Source organism: Globicephala melas, chromosome Y (assembly GCF_963455315.2).
Source record: "Globicephala melas chromosome Y, mGloMel1.2, whole genome shotgun sequence".
Classification (NCBI taxonomy): Eukaryota; Metazoa; Chordata; class Mammalia; order Artiodactyla; family Delphinidae; genus Globicephala; species Globicephala melas.
This window is the reverse complement of record NC_083336.1, coordinates 5047243-5069587: the sequence shown is the minus strand read 5'-3', so window position 1 is coordinate 5069587 and position 22345 is coordinate 5047243.

Below are 22345 nucleotides of genomic sequence, written 5' to 3'. Positions count from 1 at the left end.
CGGCCTATAGGCACGCGGGCTTCAGTAGTTTTGGCTCTCGGGCTCAGTAGTTGTGGCTCGCGGGCTCTAGAGCACAGGCTCAGTAGGTGTGGCGCACAGGCTTAGTTGCTCTGTGGCATATGGGATCTTCCTGGACCAGGGCTCGAACCCGTGTCCCCTGCATTGGCAGGTGGATTCTTAACTACTTTGCCACCAGGGAAGTCACTAGAATTTGGTTTTGATACTCGATTTTTGCTTTGTTTACCTATCTTCAAGCCTCTACTTTTACAAATACCTAGCAATTTGACCCTTGTTCAGAGACTGCTTCAAGTTCATTCTTTCTTTTTCTGTCTGTCCTTTCTTTCTTTCTTTCATACTTTTATTAAAAAAAGGTTGCAATGAACATCATATATCTAATCTTGGTGAAATTTTAAATATTTCTACAATATAAATTCCAATCAGGTTCTTGCTCAGTGTCTCCATGCTTTTATAAATTTACTAGATATGGTCAAATTGTCCTTCAGAAAGTTGCATCACTTTATGCTTTCACAACAATGCATGAGCATTCATTTTCCAATCGCCCATCCTCAAACTGAAGGATATCCAAGTTTTTCATTGACCTTTCAGCAATTTGCAAGGTTAAGAAATTATATTCCATTATTGTTTGGGCTTTCATTTCTTTCATTACCAGTGAGGTTCAACACTTCCCCCTGTTTTTTGGTGATTGGTGTTTCTTTGTACCCTTTGCTGACTTCATCTTTGTCTTCTGTTGGGTTTTTCATCTTCTTTTTTTAACTTTTGATTTTGAGCTCTGCATAAATTAGGTGAATCAGCCCTTTGTCCTGTATCTTCCAAGTATTTCTCAATTGTCATTTTATAATTCCTTGTTTCTTTATTATTTATTTTTGGCATGCAGGGATTTTACATCATTACGTGGAAAATTTTATAAAGTTTCCCTTTTTAGCTTCTGGACAAAGATGACTTAAAATAAGAAATTCAGATAACCAACAAGATGCTAGGAAGCTAGAGGGTGTGGTTGGAAGAAGTTGGGAGGGGGTTAGCACCCATGATGGGCAAAGATGAAGACAGGTTGCGTGGGGCTGCACCTGGGAACCAAGGCAGATAAGTCAGGCATAGGCTTGGTCATCCGTGTGAAGCCAACGAGGACACGTCTCTACAGCTGTGATTAGAGCACTCTGGGGGCCCCATCAGGTGCTCAAAGCCACGGTCACAGGAGGGGAGCACAAGTGGGGAGCTGTTGCTGCCCAGTGGGCCTTTCTCCCTCGGGCAAGAGGGCAGGCGATACTGCTTTTATTATGGAGAACATAGCATGTGGATATTGGAAAAAGAGAACTTGGTTAATTAGTGCATGGAATATGAAACAGTGAATAAAAACCATGTTTAATTCCACCACAGTTAATATTTTAGCCCACTTCCTCTCCATCTTTTTTCAGCTCATTTTTAAAAACATCTTTATTGGAGTATAATTGCTTTACAATGGTGTGTTAGTTTCTGCTTTATAACAAAGTGAATCAGTCATACGTATACATATATCCCCATATCCCCTCCCTCTTGCATCTCCCTCCCTCCCACCCTCCCTATCCCACGCCTCTAGGTGGTCACAAAGCACCGAGCTGACCTCCCTGTGCCATGTGGCTGCTTCCCACTAGCTGTCTATATTTTATATTTGGTAGTGTATATATGTCCATGCCACTCTCTCACTTCGTCCCAGCTTACCCTTCCCCCTCCCCATGTCCTCAAGTCCATTCTCTCTGTCTGTGTCTTTATTCCTGTCCTGCCCCTAGGTTCATCAGAACCATTTTTTTTTAGATTCCATATATATGTGTTAGCCTACAGTAATTGTTTTTCTCTTTCTGACTTACTTCACTCTGTATGACAGTCTCTAGGTCCATCCACCTCACTACAAATAACTCAATTTCGTTTCTTTTTATGGCAGAGTAATATTCCATTGTATATATGTGCCACACTTTCTTTATCCATTCATCTGTCGATGGACACTTAGGTTGCTCCAATGTCCTGGCTATTGTAAATACTTCAGCTCATATTTTTAAAGTTGGAATTATGCTTCATATGCATTTTGGTTTTCATTATTCTTCTTTAAAAATTTATTTATTTTATTTTTTGCTGTGTTGGGCCTTTGTTGCTGAGCGCGGGCCTTCTCTAGTTGTGGTGAGCGGGGGCTACTCTTTGCTGTGGTGTGTGGCTTCTTATTGCAGTGGCTTCTCTTGTTGCGGAGCACGGGCTCCAGGCACGTGGGCTTCAGTAGTTGTGGTGCGCTGGCTCAGTAGTTGTGCTGCAGGGGCTTTGTTGCTCTGCGGCATGTGGGATCTTCCCAGACCAGGCCTCGAACCCGTGTCCTCTGCATTGGCAGGTGGATTCTTAACGACTGCGCCACCAGGAAAGCCCCAATCCATCTTATCCCTTGATGCATTTTGTGGTAAATTGCAGACATCAGTACATGTCTCCTTAAGTATTTCAGCAAGCATGACATTAACTAGTGAGCCGTATTTGTTTACAGTGCTTGTCTTTGAATGTAAACTTTACACAGAGTAAAATACACCAATCATTTCTTTTTCTCTCGGTCATTTTATTATTATTTTTTATTGAAGTGAAGTTGATTTACAATGTTGTGTTAATTTCTGCTGTACAGCAAAGTGATTCAGTTATACATATATATATTCTCTTTTTATATTCTTTTTCCTTATGGTTTATCATAGGATACTGAATATAGTTCCCTGTGCTATACAGTAGGGCCTTGTTTATCTATTCCATGTATAATAGTTTATATCTGTTAACCCCAACCTCCCATTCTATCCCTCCCCCAACCTCCTCCCCCTTGGCAACCACAAGTCTGTTCTCTATGTCCATGAGTCTGTTGCTGTTTCACAGATATGTTCATTTGTGTCATATTTTAGATTCCACATATAAGTGATATTGTATGGTATTTGTCTTTCTCTTTCTGACTTATTTCACTTAGTATGATAATCTCTAGTTGCATCCATGTTGCTGCAAATGGCATTATTTTGTTCTTTTTTATGGCTGAGTACTAGTCCATTGTATACATGTACCACATCTTCTTTATCCATTCATCTGTCAGTGGACACTTAGGTTGTTTCCATGTCTTGGCTATTGTGAATAGTGCTGCTATGAACATAAGGGTGCATGTATCTCTTTGGGTTAGAGTTTTGTCTGGGTATATGCCCAGGATGGGGTTGCTGGATCATATGGTAATTCAATTTTTAGGTTTTTTGTTTGTTTGTTTTTCTGTACGTGGGTCTCTCACTGTTGTGGCCTCTCCTGTTGCAGAACACAGGCTCCGGACGCACAGGCCCAGCGGCCATGGCTCACGGGCCCAGCCGCTCCGCGGCATGTGGGATCTTCCCGGACCGGGGCACGAACCCGTGTCCCCTGCATCAGCAGGCAGACTCTCAACCACTGCACCACTAGGGAAGCCCAATTTTTAGTTTTTTAAGGAACCTCCACATCTGTTCTCCAAAGTGGCTGTACCAATTTATATTCCCACCAACAGTGTAAGAGGGTTCCCTTTTCTCCACCTCCTCTCCAGCATTTGTTATTTGTAGAGATTTTCATGATGGCCATTCTGACCAGTGTGAGATGGTACCTTATTATAGTTTTGATTTTCATTTCTACGATAATTAGTGATTTTGAGCATCTTTTCATGTGCCTATTAGCTATTTGTATTTCTTCTTTGAATAAATGTCTTTTTAGATCTTCTGCCCCTGTTTTGATTGGTTCATTTGCTTTTTTTTGTTGAGTTGTATGAGCTGTTTATATATTTTGGAAATTAAGCCCTTCTCAGTTGCATTGTTTGCAAATATTTTCTCCCGTTTTGTAGGTCATCTTTTCGTTGTGTTAATGGTTTCCTTTGCTGCGCAAAAGCTTGTATGTTTGATTAGGTTCCATTTGTTTATTTTTGCTTTTATTCCTATTGCCTTGGGAGACTGACCTAAGAAAACATTGGTACAATTTATGTCAGAGAATGTTTTGCCGTGTTCCTTTCTAGGAGTTTTATGGTGTCATGTCTTACGTTTAAGTCTTTAAGCCATTTTGAGTTTATTTTCATGTATGGAGAGAGGGTATGTTTTAAATTCATTGATTTACATGCAGCTGTCCAACTTTCCCAGCACCACTTGCTGAAGAGACTTTTCCCTGTTGTATATTCTTGCCTTTTTTTGTCAAAAATTAATTGACTATATGTGTGTGGGTTAATTTCTGCATTCTCTGTTCTGTTCCATTGATCCATATGTCTGTTTCTGTGCCAATACCATGCTGTTTTGATTACTATAGCTTTGTAGTATTGTCTTAGGTCTGGGAGGGTTATGCCTGTTGCTTTGTTCTTTTTCTTCAGGATTGCTTTGGCAATTCTGGGTGTTTTATGGATCCATATAAATTTTAGGATTATTTGTTCTAGTTCTGTGAAAAATGCCATGGGTCATTTGATAGGGATTGCATGAAATCTGTAGATTTCTTTGAGTAGTATAGTCATTTTAACAATAGAAATTCTTCCAATCCAAGAGCATGGGATATCTTTCCATTTCTTTGAATCATCTTCAATTTCCTTTAACGTTTTATATTTCTCAGCATACAAGTCTTTCAGCTCCTGGTCAGATTTATTCCTAAGTATTTTATTTTGGGGAGGTGCATTTTTTTTTCAACCTTTATTTATTTGACTGCGCCGGGTCTTAGTTGCCACGTGCGGGATCTTCATTGCTGCATGCGGGATCTTTAGTTGCGGCATGCGGGATCTTTAGTTGTGGCATTTGAACTCTTAATTGTGGTATGTGGGATCTTGTTCCCTGACCAGGGATGGAACCTGGGCCCCCTGCATTGGGATTGTGGAGTCTTAGCCAGTGGACCACCAGGGAAGTCCTGAGGTTGTGATTTTGAAAGGTATTGTTATTTTACATTCCCTTTCTGATATTTCATTGTTGGTATAAAGAAATGCAACCGATTTCTGTATGTTCATCTTGTATCCTGCTACGTTTCTGAATTCACTGATCAGTTCTAGTATTTGTATGGAGTCTTTAGGGTTTTCTATATAGAGAGTCATATCATCTGCATATAATGACGATTTTACCTCTTCCAATTTGGATACCTTTTATTTCTTTTTCTTGTCTGATTGCTGTGGCTAGGATTTCCAATACTATGTTGAATAGAAGAGGTGGAAGTGGGTATCCTTGTCTTATTCCAGATGTTAGCGGGAAGGCTTTCAACTTTTCACCATTGAGTATTATATTGGCTCTGGGTTTGTCATAAATAGCTTTTATTATGTTGAGATATATTTCCTCTATACCCACTTTGGTAAGAGTGTTTATCATGAATGGATGTTGAATTTTGTCAAATGTTTTTTCTGCATCTATTGAGATGATCAAGTGGTTTTTGACTTTTGTTTATGTGGTGTATCACATTGATTAATTTGCATATGTTGAACCATCCTTATGAGCTTGGGATGAATCCCACTTGGTTGTGGTGTATGATCTTTTTTATGTGTTGTTGGATCCAGTTTGCTATATTTTGTTGAGAATTTTTGCTTCTATATTCATCAAAGATATTGGCCTGTAATTTTCTTTTTTGGTGGTGTCTTTGTCTGGTTTTGGTATCAGGGTGATGGTGCCTTCATAGAATGTCTTTGGGAGTGTTCCCTTTTCTTCAGTTTTTTGGAAGAGTTTGAGAAGGATCACTATAAGTTCTTCTTTGTATGTTGGGTAGAATTTGCCTGTGAAGCCATCTGGTCCTGGACTTTTGTTTGTGGGGGAGTTTTTTAAAAATAAATTTATTTATTATATTTATTTTATTTTTGGCTGCACTGGGTCTTTGTTGCCATGCATGGGCTTTCTTTAGTTGTGGTGAGCAGGGGCTACTCTTCATTGTGGAGCTCGGGTTCTAGGCACACAGGCTTCAGCAGTTGTGGCACATGGGCTCAGTAGTTGTGGCTCGCGGGCTCTAGAGCGCAGACTCAGTAGTTGTGGCACATGGTCTTAGTTGCTCTGTAGCATGTGGGATCTTCCCGGATCAGGGATCGAACCCACGTCCCCTGCATTGGCAGGTGGATCCTTAACCATTGCACCACAAGGGAAGCCCTGTGGGGCAGTTTTTAAACTACAGATTCTATTTCATCTCTAGTGATTGGTCTGTTCAAATTATCTATTTCTTTTTGAGTCAGTTTTGGTGGCCTGTATATTTCTAGAAAGTTGTCCATTTCTTCTAGGTTGTCAAATTTATTGGCATATAATTGTTCATAGCATTCCCTTATGGTTTTTGTATTTGTACGGTGTCAGTTGTTATGTCTCCTTTTTCATTTCTTATTTTGTTTATTTGGGTCTTCTCTCTCTTCTTCTTGGTGAGCCTGGCCAGAGGTTTGTCGATTTTGTTTACCCTTTCAAAGAACCAGCTCTTGGTTTTATTGATTTTTTTCTATTGTTTTTTAATCTCTATTTATTTCCTCTCTGATCTTTATTATTTCCTTCCTTCTGCTGACTTTAGGTTTTGTTTTCTCTTTTTCTAATTCTTTTTTTTTTTTTTTTGGCGGTATGCGGGCCTCTCACAGTTGTGGCCTCTCCCGTTGCGGAGCACAGGCTCCAGACGTGCAGGCTCAGCAGCCATGGCTCATGGGCCCAGGCACTCCACAGCATGTGGGATCTTCCCGGACTGGGGCACGAACCCATGTCCCCTGCATTGGCAGGAGAACTCTCAACCACTGCGCCACCAGGGAAGCCCCCTCTAATTCTTTTAAGTAAGTGGTAGGTTAGGTTGTTTATTTGAGATTTGTCTCATTTTTTGAGGAAGACCTGTATCACTATGAACTCCCATCTAAGAACTGCTTTTGCTGCATCCTGTAGATTTTGTATGGTTGTGTTTTCATTGTCATTTGTCTCAAGTTATTTTTAAATTTCATCTTTTATTTAATTGTTGACCCATTGGTTTCTTTTCAGCAGCATATTGTTTAGTCTCTGTGTAATCATTTTTTTTTCGTTTCTGTTTCAGTGGTTGATTTCTCATTTCATGCCATTGTGGTCAGAAAACATGCTTGAGATCATTTCTATCCTCTTAAATTTGTTGAGGCTTGTTTTATGCCCTAATATGTGGTTAGTCCTAGAGAATGTTCCATGTGCACTTGAAGAGAATGTGTATGCTGGGTTTTTTTGCATGTAATGTCCTGAACATATCAATTAAGTCTAACTGTCCTATTGTATTATTTAAGACCTCTGTTGCCTTATTAATATTTTGTTTAGAAGATCTGTCCATTGATGTGAGTGGGGTGTTAAAGTCTCCTACTATTATTTTATTCCTGTCAATTTCTCCCTTTATGTCTGTATTTACTTAATGTATTTGGGTGCTCTTATATTAGGTGCATATATGTTGACAAATGTAAAATCCACTTCTTGATGGATCCTTTTATCATTATATAGTGTTGTTCTTTATCTTTCTTTATGGCCTTTGTTTTAAAGTCTATTTTTTCTGGTATGAGTACTGCGACCCCTGGTTTCTTTTCATTTCCATGAAATATCTTTTTCCATCCCCTCACTTTCAATCTATGTGTGTCCTGTGCCGTAAAGTGGGTCTCTTCTAGGCAGCATATTGGATTAGAAAACAGGACCCTACAATCTGCCACTCTGTGTCTTTTGATTGGAGCATTTAGTCCATTGATGTTTAAGGTAATTATTGAGAGATATGTATTTATTGCCATTTTAACCTTGTTTTCCCATTGATTTTATATTTCTTTTTTGTCCCTTTATTTTTCTTTTTCCTTTTTCGGTTTGATGATTTTCTTTCGTATTATATTCTTTTTTTGTTTTTTGTGATTCTATTGTATGTTTCTGATTTGTGGTACCCTGTTTTTCAAGTATGTTAATCTCATCCTATATCTGCTTGCCTTAGACTGGTAGTCATATAGGCTCAAACACATTGGAGGAAATGAAAAAAAAATCTATTTTTCTTACTCTCCTACCCCACATTTTATGATTTTGATGTCCTCTTTTACATCTCCACGTTCATCCTTTTTCTGTTCATGGTGGTTATCATCACTTTCATAGAAATTTTTAAAAAATCTGGGTACTGGCTTATTTAGGTGATTTGCTTTCCAATTGTGATTTTCTCTTTCCTATATACTTTGACTTCTTTTGTATTTAGAGAAGACCTTTCAGTACTTCCCTTAGCATTTAGCATTGCTGTATTTTTTTAGTTTTTGCTCGGCTGAGAAATTCTTTATCTCTCCTGCTATTCCAAATGATAATCTTGCTGGATAGAGCATCCTAGGTTGCAGATTTCTCCCTTTCAGGACTTCGAATATATCTTGCCACTCCCTTCTGGCCTGCAATGTTTCTGTAGAGAAATCAGCTGATAGCCTTATGGGAGTTCCTTTGTGATTGACTCTTTGTTTTTCTCCTATTGCCTTTAGAATCCTCTCTTTAACATCTGCCATTTTTATTATAATAGGGCTTGGTGTAGGTCTGTGTGGGTTTACCTTGTTTGGGACCCATTGTGCTTCCTGTACCTGGATATCTGTTTCCTTCTCTAAGTTTGGGAAGTTTTCAGCCATCATTTCTTCAAACACATTTTTGATCCCATTTTCTCTTTCTTCCCCTTCTGGAATCCCTATTATGTTTAGATTGGCATGCTTTATATTATCCCACAGGTCTTTTATATTGCTTTCATTCTTTTTCATTTGGCTTTCTGTCTGCTCTCCTGATTGGGTGATTTCCATTATTCTATCTTCCAGGTCACTTATTCATTCTTCTGCACTATTTACTCTGTTACTTATTGCCTTTAGTTCAGTTTTTGTCTTGGCAAATGAGTTTTCTAATTTTTCTTGGTTGCTCTTTATAATTTCTAGTCCCTTTTTACAATAGTCTGCATTTCTGTCAATAGTCTTTCTTAATTCCTTCAGTATTTTCATTATCTCCTTTGAGCTATTGGTGTCTATTAGACCAAAGAGGTGTGTTTCATTGTTTGTTTCTTTCAGGGGAATTCTCTTGGGCTTTTAATTGGGAGTGGTTCCTCTGCTTCTTCATTTTACTTATATTTCTCTTATTCTGTGAGTTTAGGAGAAACACTTTTATCTCCTGTGGTGTGGAGGGATATTTGTATGTGGCAGTGTCCCTATGTAGTTTGTGTGGGTTTAATATTTTTGGTGCAAGGGCCGTTTTTAGTATGGATGCCTGTTGCCTCTTTCCTCAGTGTGTGCTGGCTCTTATCCCCTTGATAGGGGGTATGCATATGCGGTGGCTGGTGTGCGGTCGTGGGGTTCTTGCTGGCGGTGGTGGCTCATGCACGCCCCCAGAGCACACGATGGGAGCAGAGGTGGCTCATGACGGCTCCTGGAGCTCATCTAGGTGATGTCCTGCCTCCTGAGAGCTTATGCAGGGAAAAAAGCTGTAATGGCAGGTCCCACCCGTCCCGTTGTGCGTCGCCTACACAGTGGCACCTGGCCTCTAAGGTGGCCCAGGCTTCCTCCGTGTACACCCTCAGATGCCATTGCATCAGGCTTCAGCCCCTTCAGGCTATTTCTGCACAGCCCACCCCAGTCTTCTCCATGGGTCCGATCTCCACAGCCCAAGCTTCCACACCTAGATCGTACCGGCACTGGCGGACGCATATCTCAGGCTGGGGAGTGCAGAGCAGTGACACTGACCGTCTGTGCAGGTTTCTCTCCATTCTGGCTGCTGCAAACCAGTTGCTGCTTTCTCCTCCAAGCCTCCTTAGCTCTCCCCTGTCCTGGCTGATCTCTCCGCTGGTGAGGGGACTTCCCACGGTGCAGGAACCTTTCCTCTTTCACAGCTCGCTCCCAGGCGTGCAGGGGTGCAGGTCCTGTCCTGATTCCATTCTCACTTTCTTTTTTTATTTCTTTTGTCCTACCCAGTTATGTGGAGATTTTTTGCCTTTTTAGAGGTCTGAGATCTTCTGCCAGCGTTCAGTAGATATTCTGTGAGAACTGATCCACGTGTAGATGTATTTTTGATGTATTCGTGGGAGGAGGTGAGCTTCATGTCCTACTACTCTGTCATCTTGATCACTCCCTCTGCACCAATCTTGGTATGTGTGGGTTTCTTACCCATTCTTTTCTTTACCATTTTATCATAAGCATTTTGCTTAGAATCATATTGAGCTGACACACACACATCAATGTGACTCAATGCACAGCCTAGAATAGCACACACAGCCAGACACACACAAACACCTCTCTGTGACTCAGTGCACAGTCTATACCATCACATACACACACACACACCTCACTGTGACTCAATGCAAAGCCCATAACAGCAAAGACACACACACAAACACCTTACTGTGACTCAATGCACAGCCTACACCAGCACTAACACAAGGCTCACTGTGACTCAATGCACAGCCTATACCAGCCCACACTCACAAACACAGACACACACACACACCCCCACAGCTCACTGTGACTCAGTGCACAGCCTATACCTTCACACACACACACACATACACTTGGCTCACTGTAACTCAATGCACAGCCTATACCAGCACAGTCACACACACACCCCTCACTGTGACTCAATGATCAGCCTATACCAGCACACACACACACACACACACACACACACACATCTAAATGTGACTCAATACTCAGCCTATACCAACACACACACAGACACACACACACGGCTCTCTGTGGCTAATTGCACAGCCTGTACCAGCACACACACATGGCTCAATGTGACTCAATGTACATCCTATACCAGCACACAGACACGCGCACACACATACCTCAATGTGACATAATGAACAGTCCATACAGGCAGATAAACACACACACACCACACACCTCACTGTGATTCACGCTCAGACTATCCCAGTCCCCCACCACACATGGCTCACTGTGACTCAGTGCTTAGCCAATACCAGCACACACACACACACACACATGCACGGCTCAGTGTGAGTCAATGCACAGCATATACCAGCACACACACACACACACACACGCATGCACGCACACACACACAGCTCACTGTAACTCAATGAACTGCCTATACCAGTGCGTGCTCCCCCACACACAAACACACACACACACGGCTGTCACTCAATGCACAGCCTACACCAGCACACGCACACAAACACATACACACACACAGGCACACACAGCTCATTGTGACTCAATGGTCAGCCTATACCAGTGCACACAAGTCACACTTGCATGGCTCTCTTTGGCTTTACCAGCACACACACACACACACACCACACAACTCACTGTGACTCAATGCTCAGAGTGTACCAGCAGACACACACACACACACACACACACACACACACACGGCTCAATGTGACTTAATGCACAGATCATACCAGCACACACACACACAAACACACACGGCTCACTGTGACTCAGTGCACACTCTATACCAGCACACACGGCCACAAACACACAAGGCTCACTGTGACTCAGTGCACAGTCTGTAGCACCACACACACACACGCACCTCAGTGACTCAATGCAAAGCCCATAGCAGCACACACACACACATACACACACCTAACTGATTTAATGCTCCGCATATACCAGTGCACATACACACAGGCATGCACAGCTCATTGTGACTCAATGTGCAGTCCATAGCAGCACATACACAGACAGACAACACACCTCACCTTAAATCAATGCTCAGACTATAGCAGCCCCTAAACACACACACATACACATGGTGCACTGTGTCTCAATGCTCAGCCTATACCAGCACACACACAAACACACACACACACCCCAATGACTCAATGCAAAGCACACAGATACACGCAGCTAAGTGTGACTCTATGCTCAGCCTATACCAACACACACACAGACACACACACACACACACACACACACACACACACACGACTGTGACTCACTGCACAGCCTGTACCAGCACAAACACATGGCTCACTATGATTCAGTGCTTAGTCTGTAGCAGCACACACACACACACACACACACACACACACACCTCACTGTGACTCAATGCAAAGCCCATACAAGCAAACACTCACAGAACCTAACTGTGACTCACTGCACAGTCTATACCAGCACACACACACACACACACACGGCTCACTGTGCCTCAGTGCACAGCATATAGCAACCCCCCACTCCCACACACACTTGTCAGTGTGACTCAAAGCACTGCCTATACCAGTACACACACACACACATACACACACACACGTGGCTCACTGTTAGTCAATGCACAGCCTATATCCCACACTCAGACACACACAGACACACACAGAAGGCTCACAGTGAGTCAATGCCAAGTCTGTAGTACCACACACACACCCCTCAGTTACTCAATGCAAAGCCCATACCAGCACACAGAAACACACACACGGCTCACTGTGACTCAATGTATAGCCTATACAGCACAGACACACACACACACACACACACACACACACACATATGCCTGGCTCAATCTGAATTAATGCACAGAGCATACCAACACACACACACACGGCTCACTGTGACTCAAGGCACAGCATATACCATTACAGACACACACACACACAACTCATTGTGACTCAATGCATAGCCTATAGCAGCACACACACAGAAACACAAACACATACAGCTCACTGTGACTCAATGCACAGTCTATACCATCACACACACACACACACAACTAATTGTGAGTCAATGCACAGCATGTAGCAGCACACACACAGAATCTCACACATACACCTCAGTGACTCAATGCAAAGCCCATACCAACACTCACAGACACATACACACACCTAATTGTGATTCAGTGCTCAGCCTATACCAGCACACAAACCCACACACACACACCATACTGTGACTCAGTGCACACTCTACACCACCACATAGACACACACACACACACACACACAGCTCATTGTGACTCAGTGTACACTCCATACCAGCACATACACAGATACACAACACACTTCACTCTAACTCAATGCTCAGACTATACCAGCCCACATGCCCATACACACAGAGGCAGACACATGGCTCAGTGTGACTCAGTGCACAGCCTACACCACACACACACAAACAGCACACACCCACACAGCTCACTGTGACTCAATGCTCAGTCTATACCAGCAGACACAATCATACACATCTCACTCTGACACAATGCACAGCCTATACCAGCACACACACACACATGCACGGCTCAATGTGACTTAATGCACAGACCATACCAGCATGCACACACACACACACACACACACACACACACACACACACACAGCTCACTGTGATTCAAGGCACAGTCTATACCAGCACACACACATACACACAACTCATAGTGATTCATTTCACAGTCTGTAGCACCACACACACAGACATACACACATACACCTCAGTGACTCAATGCAAAGAAGAAATTAAAAAAAAACCTAGAAACAAATGACAATGGAAACACGACGACCCAAAATCTATGGGATGCAGCAAAAGCAGTTCTAAGAGGGAAGTTTATAGCAATACAATCCTACCTTAAGAAACAGGAAACATCTCGAATGAACAACCTAACCTTGCACCTAAAGCAATTAGAGAAAGAAGAACAAAAAGACCCCAAAGTTAGCAGAAGGAAAGAAATCATAAAAATCAGATCAGAAATAAATGAAAATGAAATGAATGAAATGATAGCAAAGATCAATAAAACCAAAAGCTGGTTCTTTGAGAAGATACACAAAATTGATAAACCATTAGCCAGACTCATCAAGAAAAAAAGGGAGAAGACTCAAATCAATAGAATTAGAAATTAAAAAAGGAGAAGTAACAACTGATGCTGCAGAAATACAGAGGATCATGAGAAATTACTATAAGCAACTATATGCCAATAAAATGGACAAACTGGAAGAAATGGACAAATTCTTAGAAAAGCACAACCTTCTGAGACTGAACCAGGAAGAAATGGAAAATATAAACAGACCACTCACAAGCACTGAAATTGAGCGTGTGATTAAAAATCTTCCAACAAACAAAAGCCCAGACCAGATGGCTTCAGATGGCTTCACAGGACCAGATGGCTTCACAGGAGAATTCTACCAAACATTTAGAGAAGAACTAACAGCTATCCTTCTCAAACTCTTCCAAAATACAGCAGAGGGAGGAACACTCCCAAACTCATTCTATGAGGCTACCATCATCCTGATACCAAAACCAAACAAAGATGTCACAAAGAAAGAAAACTACAGGCCAATATCACTGATGAACATAGATGAAAAAATCCTACACAAAATACTAGCAAACAGCATCCAGCAGCACATTAAAGGGGGCATACACCATGATCAAGTGGGGTTTATCCCAATATACGCAAATCAATCAATGTGATACACCATATTAACAAACTGAAGGAGAAAAGCCATATGATCATCTCAATAGATGCAGAAAAAGCTTTTCACAAAATTCAACACTGATTTATGATAAAAACACTCCAGAAGTAGGCATAGAGGGAACTTACCTCAACATGATAAAGGCCATATACGACAAACCCACAGCCAACTTCGTTCTCAATGGTGAAAAAATGAAACCATTTCCTGTAAGATCAGGAACAAGACAAGGTTGTCTGATCTCACGACTATTATTTATCATACTTTTGGAAGTTTTAGCCACAGCAATCACAGAAGGAAAAGAAATAAACGGAATCCAAATCAGAAAAGAAGACATTAAGCTGTCACTGTTTGTAGATGACATGATACTATACATAGAGAATCCTACAGATGCTACAAGAAAACTACTGGAGCTAATCAATGAATTTGGTAAAGTAGTACGACACAAAATGAATGCACAGAAATCTCTTGCAGTCCTATACACTAATGATGAAAAATCTGAAACAGAATTTAAGGAAACACTACCATGGACCACTGCAACAGAAAAAATAAAATACCCTGGAATAAACCTACCTAAGGAGATGAAAGACCTGTATGCAGAAAACTGTAAGACACTGATGGAAGAAATTAAAGATGATACAAATAGATGGAGAGATATACCATGTTCTTGGATTGGAAGAATCAACACTGCGAAAATGACTATACGACCCAAAGCAAGCTACAGATTCAATGCATTCCCTATCACACTAGCAAGGGCATTTTTCACAGAACAAGCATAAAAAATTGCACGGTTTATATGGAAACACCAAAGACACCAAATAGCCAAAGCAATCTTGAGAAAGAAAAATTGAGCTGGAGGAATCATCAGGCTCCCTGACTTCAGACTATACTACAAAGCTACAGTAATCAAGACAGTATGGTTCTGGCACAAAAACACAAATACAGATCAATGGAACAAGATAGCCCAGAGATAAACCCATGCACATATGGTCACCTTATTTTTGATAAAGGAGACAAGAATATACCCTGATCCATAAGGGTCAAGCCCTGTGTCTGGGATGTAATAGTTGCTCAACACAGTTCTATTCTAATTCTAATAACTGCTCAAAGGAATTGAGGGCATGTTATACATGAGGCGCTGAGCTGGGTACACTGCATGTTTTTCATGCAAATCTTCACCCCACCTCTGCAACGTGAGGATGATCTGTGGCCCCATTCTACATTTGGAGAATCTGAAGCTCAAGAGCGGTCACACTGCAGAGATCTGTCCAGCTGTGGGGGCCACTAAAGGAGGCATTGGCTAAAAGCCTCTCTTTTCCCAGATATAAATACAAAGTTCTCTTCTTTCTTTCTCACAGTCCTGTAGCTGTGTGGTACAGGACATAGTTCCACTTATGTCTTGGTAGCCTTAACATTGTAAATGTCATATTTCAGCAGACCTTCCAAATGTCTCTAAATCATGTATCTATATGTCCTTCTGTTGTGTGCAATTCCATCATTTGAATTGCTTTCTGTTTGTGCTTGTCAACGTCCTGCACTCCATCAGCAAAGCCCCTTGTAATGTCAGAAGGCTCTGAACTGAATTTTACAGATCTTCAAGGGATCATATAGATGTTATACTGAAATGTTTTTCTTCACTTTTTGGCCTAAAGTTAAGAAAATGCTATTTGTCATGAATGTGTTATTCATGAATGGTGTTATTAATATCAATATAGGCTCAAGGATAACTTGAGTGGATAAAATAAATATGTTTCAGTTCTTTCTATTTGGCTTGACAATCTTTGCCCCAGGGTTAAGCAAATACATAAAAAATCTCTGGAAAGTATGAATGGAAGCCTGCATTTTACCTTTTTGGGAGTTGTGATCAATGTGGATTTTGCTCCTTTTTAAGAATTTTTCCCTTCCTGAGTGTCCACCTATGGCCAATAAGTAAATCCACACAGTAGTGTTAGGAAGAAGATGCTCCTGGGAGATTGTGTCAGGTATGCCGGTAAAGACTAAAGATGCAATGGGCTCTGAAAACTACACCCTACATCCTCTTCGGAATGGATAACAAACAGTGGAAGAGGGAAAAGCAGAAACTCTGTGATGTCCGGCAGGACGGAGAAGGCCTGTTTAACTGTATTTGTTCAATATCTCTCATTATATTTTTAATGACCTATGTGTCAAAATCAGCCAAACAGAGATCTCTTTGGCAACCGTTGGACTAATTATTATAGACAGCTATTAGAATATTTTATTTATATACTTTGGTTAAAGTGCAACTTAAATATATAAACATTATACTGTCACGTGTATCATACATGATATATTATCATATATATCATATATCATACATCATATATTATCAGATGTATCATATAGCATCTGTAATATATGTATTATATATTATCATACATCATATGTATCATATGCCATGTATAATATATTAATTATCATATATATCATGAATATATTATATCATATATATAAATTGTGGAAACCCCTCCAGGTCCTCTATTTTTGCTCTGGTTAGAGACTTACAGCAATAGTTGTATACTGTGTTGGGACCAACACTCTCTAATCACTTTATTGAAAACCAATTTGGATATTTCAAGGAGTAGGTGACATTCTGATAATTCTTTACCGCTGCCTTAGATCCCATAGAGAACACAGATTGTTTATTTTAAGCAAATAAGGGATGAATAAATAAAACTGTGGGCACGAGAACAGTCCTTCCATCAGATGTCATTTACTCTGTCATTGAACAGAATGTACTGAGTGTCTAATAAATACAAGCACTGGTCTAGGGCGTATATTTTTCTCCTATAAAATGATGGAGAAAGGGCTTCCGTGGTGGCACAGAGGTTAAGAATCCACCTGCCAATGCAGGGGACATGGGTTCGAGCCCTGGTCCGGGAAGATTCCACATGCTGTGGAGCATTTAAGCTCATGCGCCACAACTACTGAGCCTGCGCTCTAGAGCCCACGAACAACAACTGCTGAAGCCCGTGTGCCACAACTACTGAACCTGCGCTCTAGAGCCTGCGAGCCACAACTACTGAGCCCACGAGCCACAACTACTGAAGCCTGCGCGCCTAGAGCCCATGCTCCGCAACAAGAGAAGCTACCACAATGAGAAGCCCGCGCACCGCAACGAAGAGTAGCCCCTGCTCGCCACAACTAGAGAAAGCCCACATGCAGCAGTGAAGACCCAACGCAGCCAAAAATAAAAAATAAAATAAATAAAATTATATTTTAAAAAATGATGGAGAAAAAACTACATGCCTGTTGCCTGGTCAGCCTTTTTGATCACTTTTTGTTATAGTGTCTGTTGGTTTAGTGTACTGTTTGGTTAAATACCACTCCCACGATTTTCTGCCCTGTGTTGCCAATTGAGACCTCTGGTGGCCAGTTTTTATTCATTTCTCCAAATGCACTGCATCAAAGCTTTTAGCTGCATTTACTCAGTTGTCAGTTCAGGATGTTTGGTGATAACTCATGGCACGCTTTTTGCTTACAAGTTGTCACGTTTACCAATGAGATGACTTCATTATGCGGTGTGCTCCGCCCTGGTTCCTGTCGGCTCTGCTTACGGACGCCTACCAGAATGCCTGCGCCGAAGCCGCCGGGGCCCTGGGGTCACTCGGCAGGACTGCCCCGTGGCTCCTTCTGGTCAAGCCCAAGAGCCAGGTCCACTCCCTGCTTCCCTCACCGTATTGGGCCTTGTACTTGCTGGATGCTGTATCATTGCTGTGTCCTTCCTTGTTTTCTGGTGATTTTTTTTTTCACAGGCTCCACTGGAGAACTTTTAAAGCGTGATAGCTCTAGCACCCATTTAGAAGGTTCTGCTGGCCCCAAAAGAACCAGACCAAAGAGGCAGCCCTGTCCCCCTATCATGAGGGACAGAAGTTCTTCTGCATTTACTCACTCATCCACAGATTCTCTTACCCTAGGATGCCCTGGGGAATACAAGATGATGACAGATGTACAGTCTTTTTTTTTTCCATAGAAGTATAATTGATTTACAATGTTATATTAGTGTTACTTGTACAGCACAGTGATTCAGTATTTTTGAAGATTATACTCCATTATAAGTTATTACAAGATAATGGCTGTAATTCCCTGTGCTATAGAAAATATCCTTGTTGTTATTTATTTTATACATAGTAGTTTGTATCTGTTAATCCCATACCCCTAATTTGTCCCTCCCACTTCCTTCTCCCCTTTGGTAACTATAAGTCTGTTTTCTGTAAGTTTGTCTGTGAGTCTGTTTTTGTTTTGCATGTACATTCATTTGCATTATTTTTAGAGTCCACATACAAGTGATATTACACAATATCTGTCTTTCACTGTCTGACTTATTTCACTAAGCATAATTTTTCTGGGTCTGTTCATGTATCTGCAAATAGCAGAATTTAATTCTTTTTTATGGTTGAGTAGTAGTCCATTGCTGGCTCATATGGCAACTCTAGTTTTAGCTTTTTGAGGACCCTCCATACTGTTCTCCATAGTGGCTGCACCAATTTATATTCCCATCAACAGTGTAGGAGGGTTCCCTTTTCTCTACACCCTCGCTAACATTTGTTATTTGTAGACATTTTCATGATGGCCGTGCTGACTCGAATGACGTCATACCTCATTGTTGTTTGGATTTGCATTTCTCTAACAACTGACAATGCTGAAAATCTTCTCAGGTGCCTGTTAGACATCTGTATGTCTTTCTTTTTGGAAAAATGTCTCTTTAGGTCTTCTGTCCATTTTTTTATTGCATTGTTTGCTTTCTTGGTATTGAGCTGTATGAGCTGTTTATATATTTTAGATATTAACCCCATGTTAGTCTCATCATTTGCAAATAATCTCTCCCATTCCTTACAGTCTTATATTTAGATGAAACGTGTGAATTTTTACTCATTATAGAATGGGCGTTGTCATGGTGACATGTACTTCAATGAGTTCTTATTAATACAGAAACTATCTAATGATATGGCAAATACTTAAAAGTACTGCTGTTAATTATTCGTGAACATTAATGGATCCCATCCGAAAAGCACAGCAACTCCTTCAACTGCTGAATTGTTTAAATTTTTTAAAATTGTATATTGTAAATTTGTAGATTTCGGTGTTTTTGAGGAAGTAGATTAATTTCCTACTTAAAAACCATATCAAGGGCTTCCCTGGTGGCGCAGTGGTTGAGAGTCCGCCTGCCGATGCAGGGGACACGTGTTCGTGCCCAGTCCTGGAAGATCCCACATGCTGCGGAGCGGCTGGGCCCGTGAGCCATGGCCGCTGAGCCTGCAGGTCCGGAGCCTGTACTCTGCAATGGGAGAGGCCACAACAGTGAGAGACCCACATACCGTGAAAAAAAATAAACATATCAAGAAATACAAGTCCATTAAAGGGTTAACATAGATGAAACATACCCTATATTTTATTTTATAATTCTAGTAACTAGTAACTAACTCAAAAGTTTAAATAAATGTATATATTTTCATTATTTTTTATAAAGCACTCACTACTGCCAATTAATATTTTGAAAAATCCTTTGCTCTGATTCTTTGTAATATACCCCGTGTTTTCCTTGTTCACATGAGAAACAGATTTGAAAAATATATATGTTTATTTTCATGAACCCAACAGCAAAATGCTTAGGTTGGGGTGATCTTTGTTTGTGAGTCTGTTTGTTTTCTCTGAATGCTAGTGACAGGGGGTGGTGGATTCCAAAGAAGTGGGAGTCACTCATGAGGTGACCAAAGAAGAAAGTGCCGACCAGGATCAGTGCTTTCTCCCCATCAAACCAACCACCATGGGTGGTCAGGACAGGGAAATGGCAATCGATATTTTACATCTTGAAAAATTTTGAGATAAAACTAAGCTATTTATTGGGAATTCCTTGCAGTCCAGTGATTAGGACTCCACGCTTTCACTGTTGAGGGCTCGGATTCATTCCTTGGTTGGGGAACTAAGATCCTGCAAGCCAAAAAAAAAAAAAAAACCCAAAAACAACAACAAAATAACCCAAAAAACAAAAACCAGACTAAGCTATTTATGTACTTAAACTGAGTCATCCTGCATAAACAAATTAAGATAGCAAAACACATATACTCAAATTATTTATTGTACAAATCATAATTTATCTTTAAATGGCCATGAATTTGGAAAAAGAAATCTCCCTCCCCCACTTTCTTTTCTTTCAGCTAAGGTAGAAATGCGTGTTGGAAATTTCTTCTCCACTGGCGACATCAACCCTGTTCCCCAGATGATTGAGAGAGATGTCAGAATTTTATGCATTAAGCAGATACGCAAGACTTTATAAATAAATGCTTATGATTAAAGCAATCTCGATACAAATTACTTTCCTCACAACTTAAGCTGGTCACAGTACCTTTAAATTCAATGGCAAACCCCGACAAGCCCACAGAAGCATCACTGCGAAATGCCAGAAAGACACTATTTCCACTACTCTCAATTCTTTCTGGGGCTTGAGAGCCCTGGAAACTTCCAATGAGAGGGCTGTTGGAATCCTCTCCTTCATAGATATGTAGGAAATCATAGCTGGGCTCCATGTTGAAACTAAAAGGAAAGAATATTAATTAGATTATGCACCTAATATATGTGTCTCTTATCTTCCAGACTAGAAAGTCTCTGAGAGCACACAGTGATTTTATTTGCCTTTGTAAAGTAATTTTGAAAAATTAGGACAATCCAAAAGTTAAATATAATAATAATCAAAATGGCAATAAATAACAATTATAATGAATACTATTAGTATTTTATAGCATCACCAACATCTTCAATACAGTATGATTTTGAAGATAATCTGAAAGAAAATGAACCCTTATAACAGAGATATAGTATGTCTTCCCTATAACCATGGTATTTCTAATGAAATGCAGTTTGAAAGAATAGGGTTCAGAAGGGATGCATTCCCACTGGTATTTGATTTTTATGTGAATATTTTTAGTTTTAATAACATATATCCTTGATGTTACTGACAATTCTTAAAGTTAAAAAATACTTTTGTTTGATTTTACTTTGAAAATTGTAATTGCTTCTATTTGCTTAGATAATTTGGCCAATAATAGCAGTCCCTACAATGGTACAAAGTATGGAAGTCAACTGCTTCACATCATTTCACCTTGATTGGATATTCCAATTTTCTCTTCCCCTCTCCCTCCCGCTCCCTCCCACTCTATTTCTCTCTCTGTCTCTCCTTACATTAATACCCTAATAATTTCCAAAGTCTAACAATTAACGCCCAAAGCTCTCAAGTGGGATGCAGCTTTAAATGTCTCTGCCATTTATAAGAAGGATGATGATAGTCTGGGAACTTTAAAAATATACCTCCTCTCAAGTGACAGATTGAACTTGGTTACATGTCCAAGATCTCAGTGGGATCAGAATAAACAAACACACTAGACAGAGGTATTGATGTAATCCATTCTGACTTGCCCTCCTCTGTCCCTTCATCTCTAAATCAGGGCCTTTGGGGTCTTCAACATGGACCGACCCATGCAGCTTCCACTCTCTTTCCTTTCCCTTGACAGCATATTTGTATACAGGGATGGGGAGAGTCAGGAGGTTCTATAATCATGAACATGTGCTGTTGTTTAAGTGGCTTTAGTTTATCTGGATATTCAAGGGATACAACGTGAACCCAAGGTCTTTCCAGAAGCTGCCCACTGCATTCTGAAGGATGTAGCACGGGGGACCACCAAGGACCTGACGTTAGTATGATATCTGGACCTGCATTGCGCTGTCCCATTTCCTGTCAAGGTGCCCTCGCTCCCACGTGAGGTCCTGAACACATTTATTCAAGGAATTTGTCAGAGCTTTCAGAGTCTGTTTATCTGACAAGTGCCCTGAAGTTGGAAATGAAGAAAAAGTGAAAGACTGGAGTGACTAAAGAGTGAGAAAAGAGGCCAAGAGGAACTGCATCAACCAAACAGAATTTGGTTGGAATAACAATTTTATTTGGAATAGTTTGCAAGGACGTTATTAGACTCTGGTCATGCTGTACCCCCGATAACTGGCATAACTAATT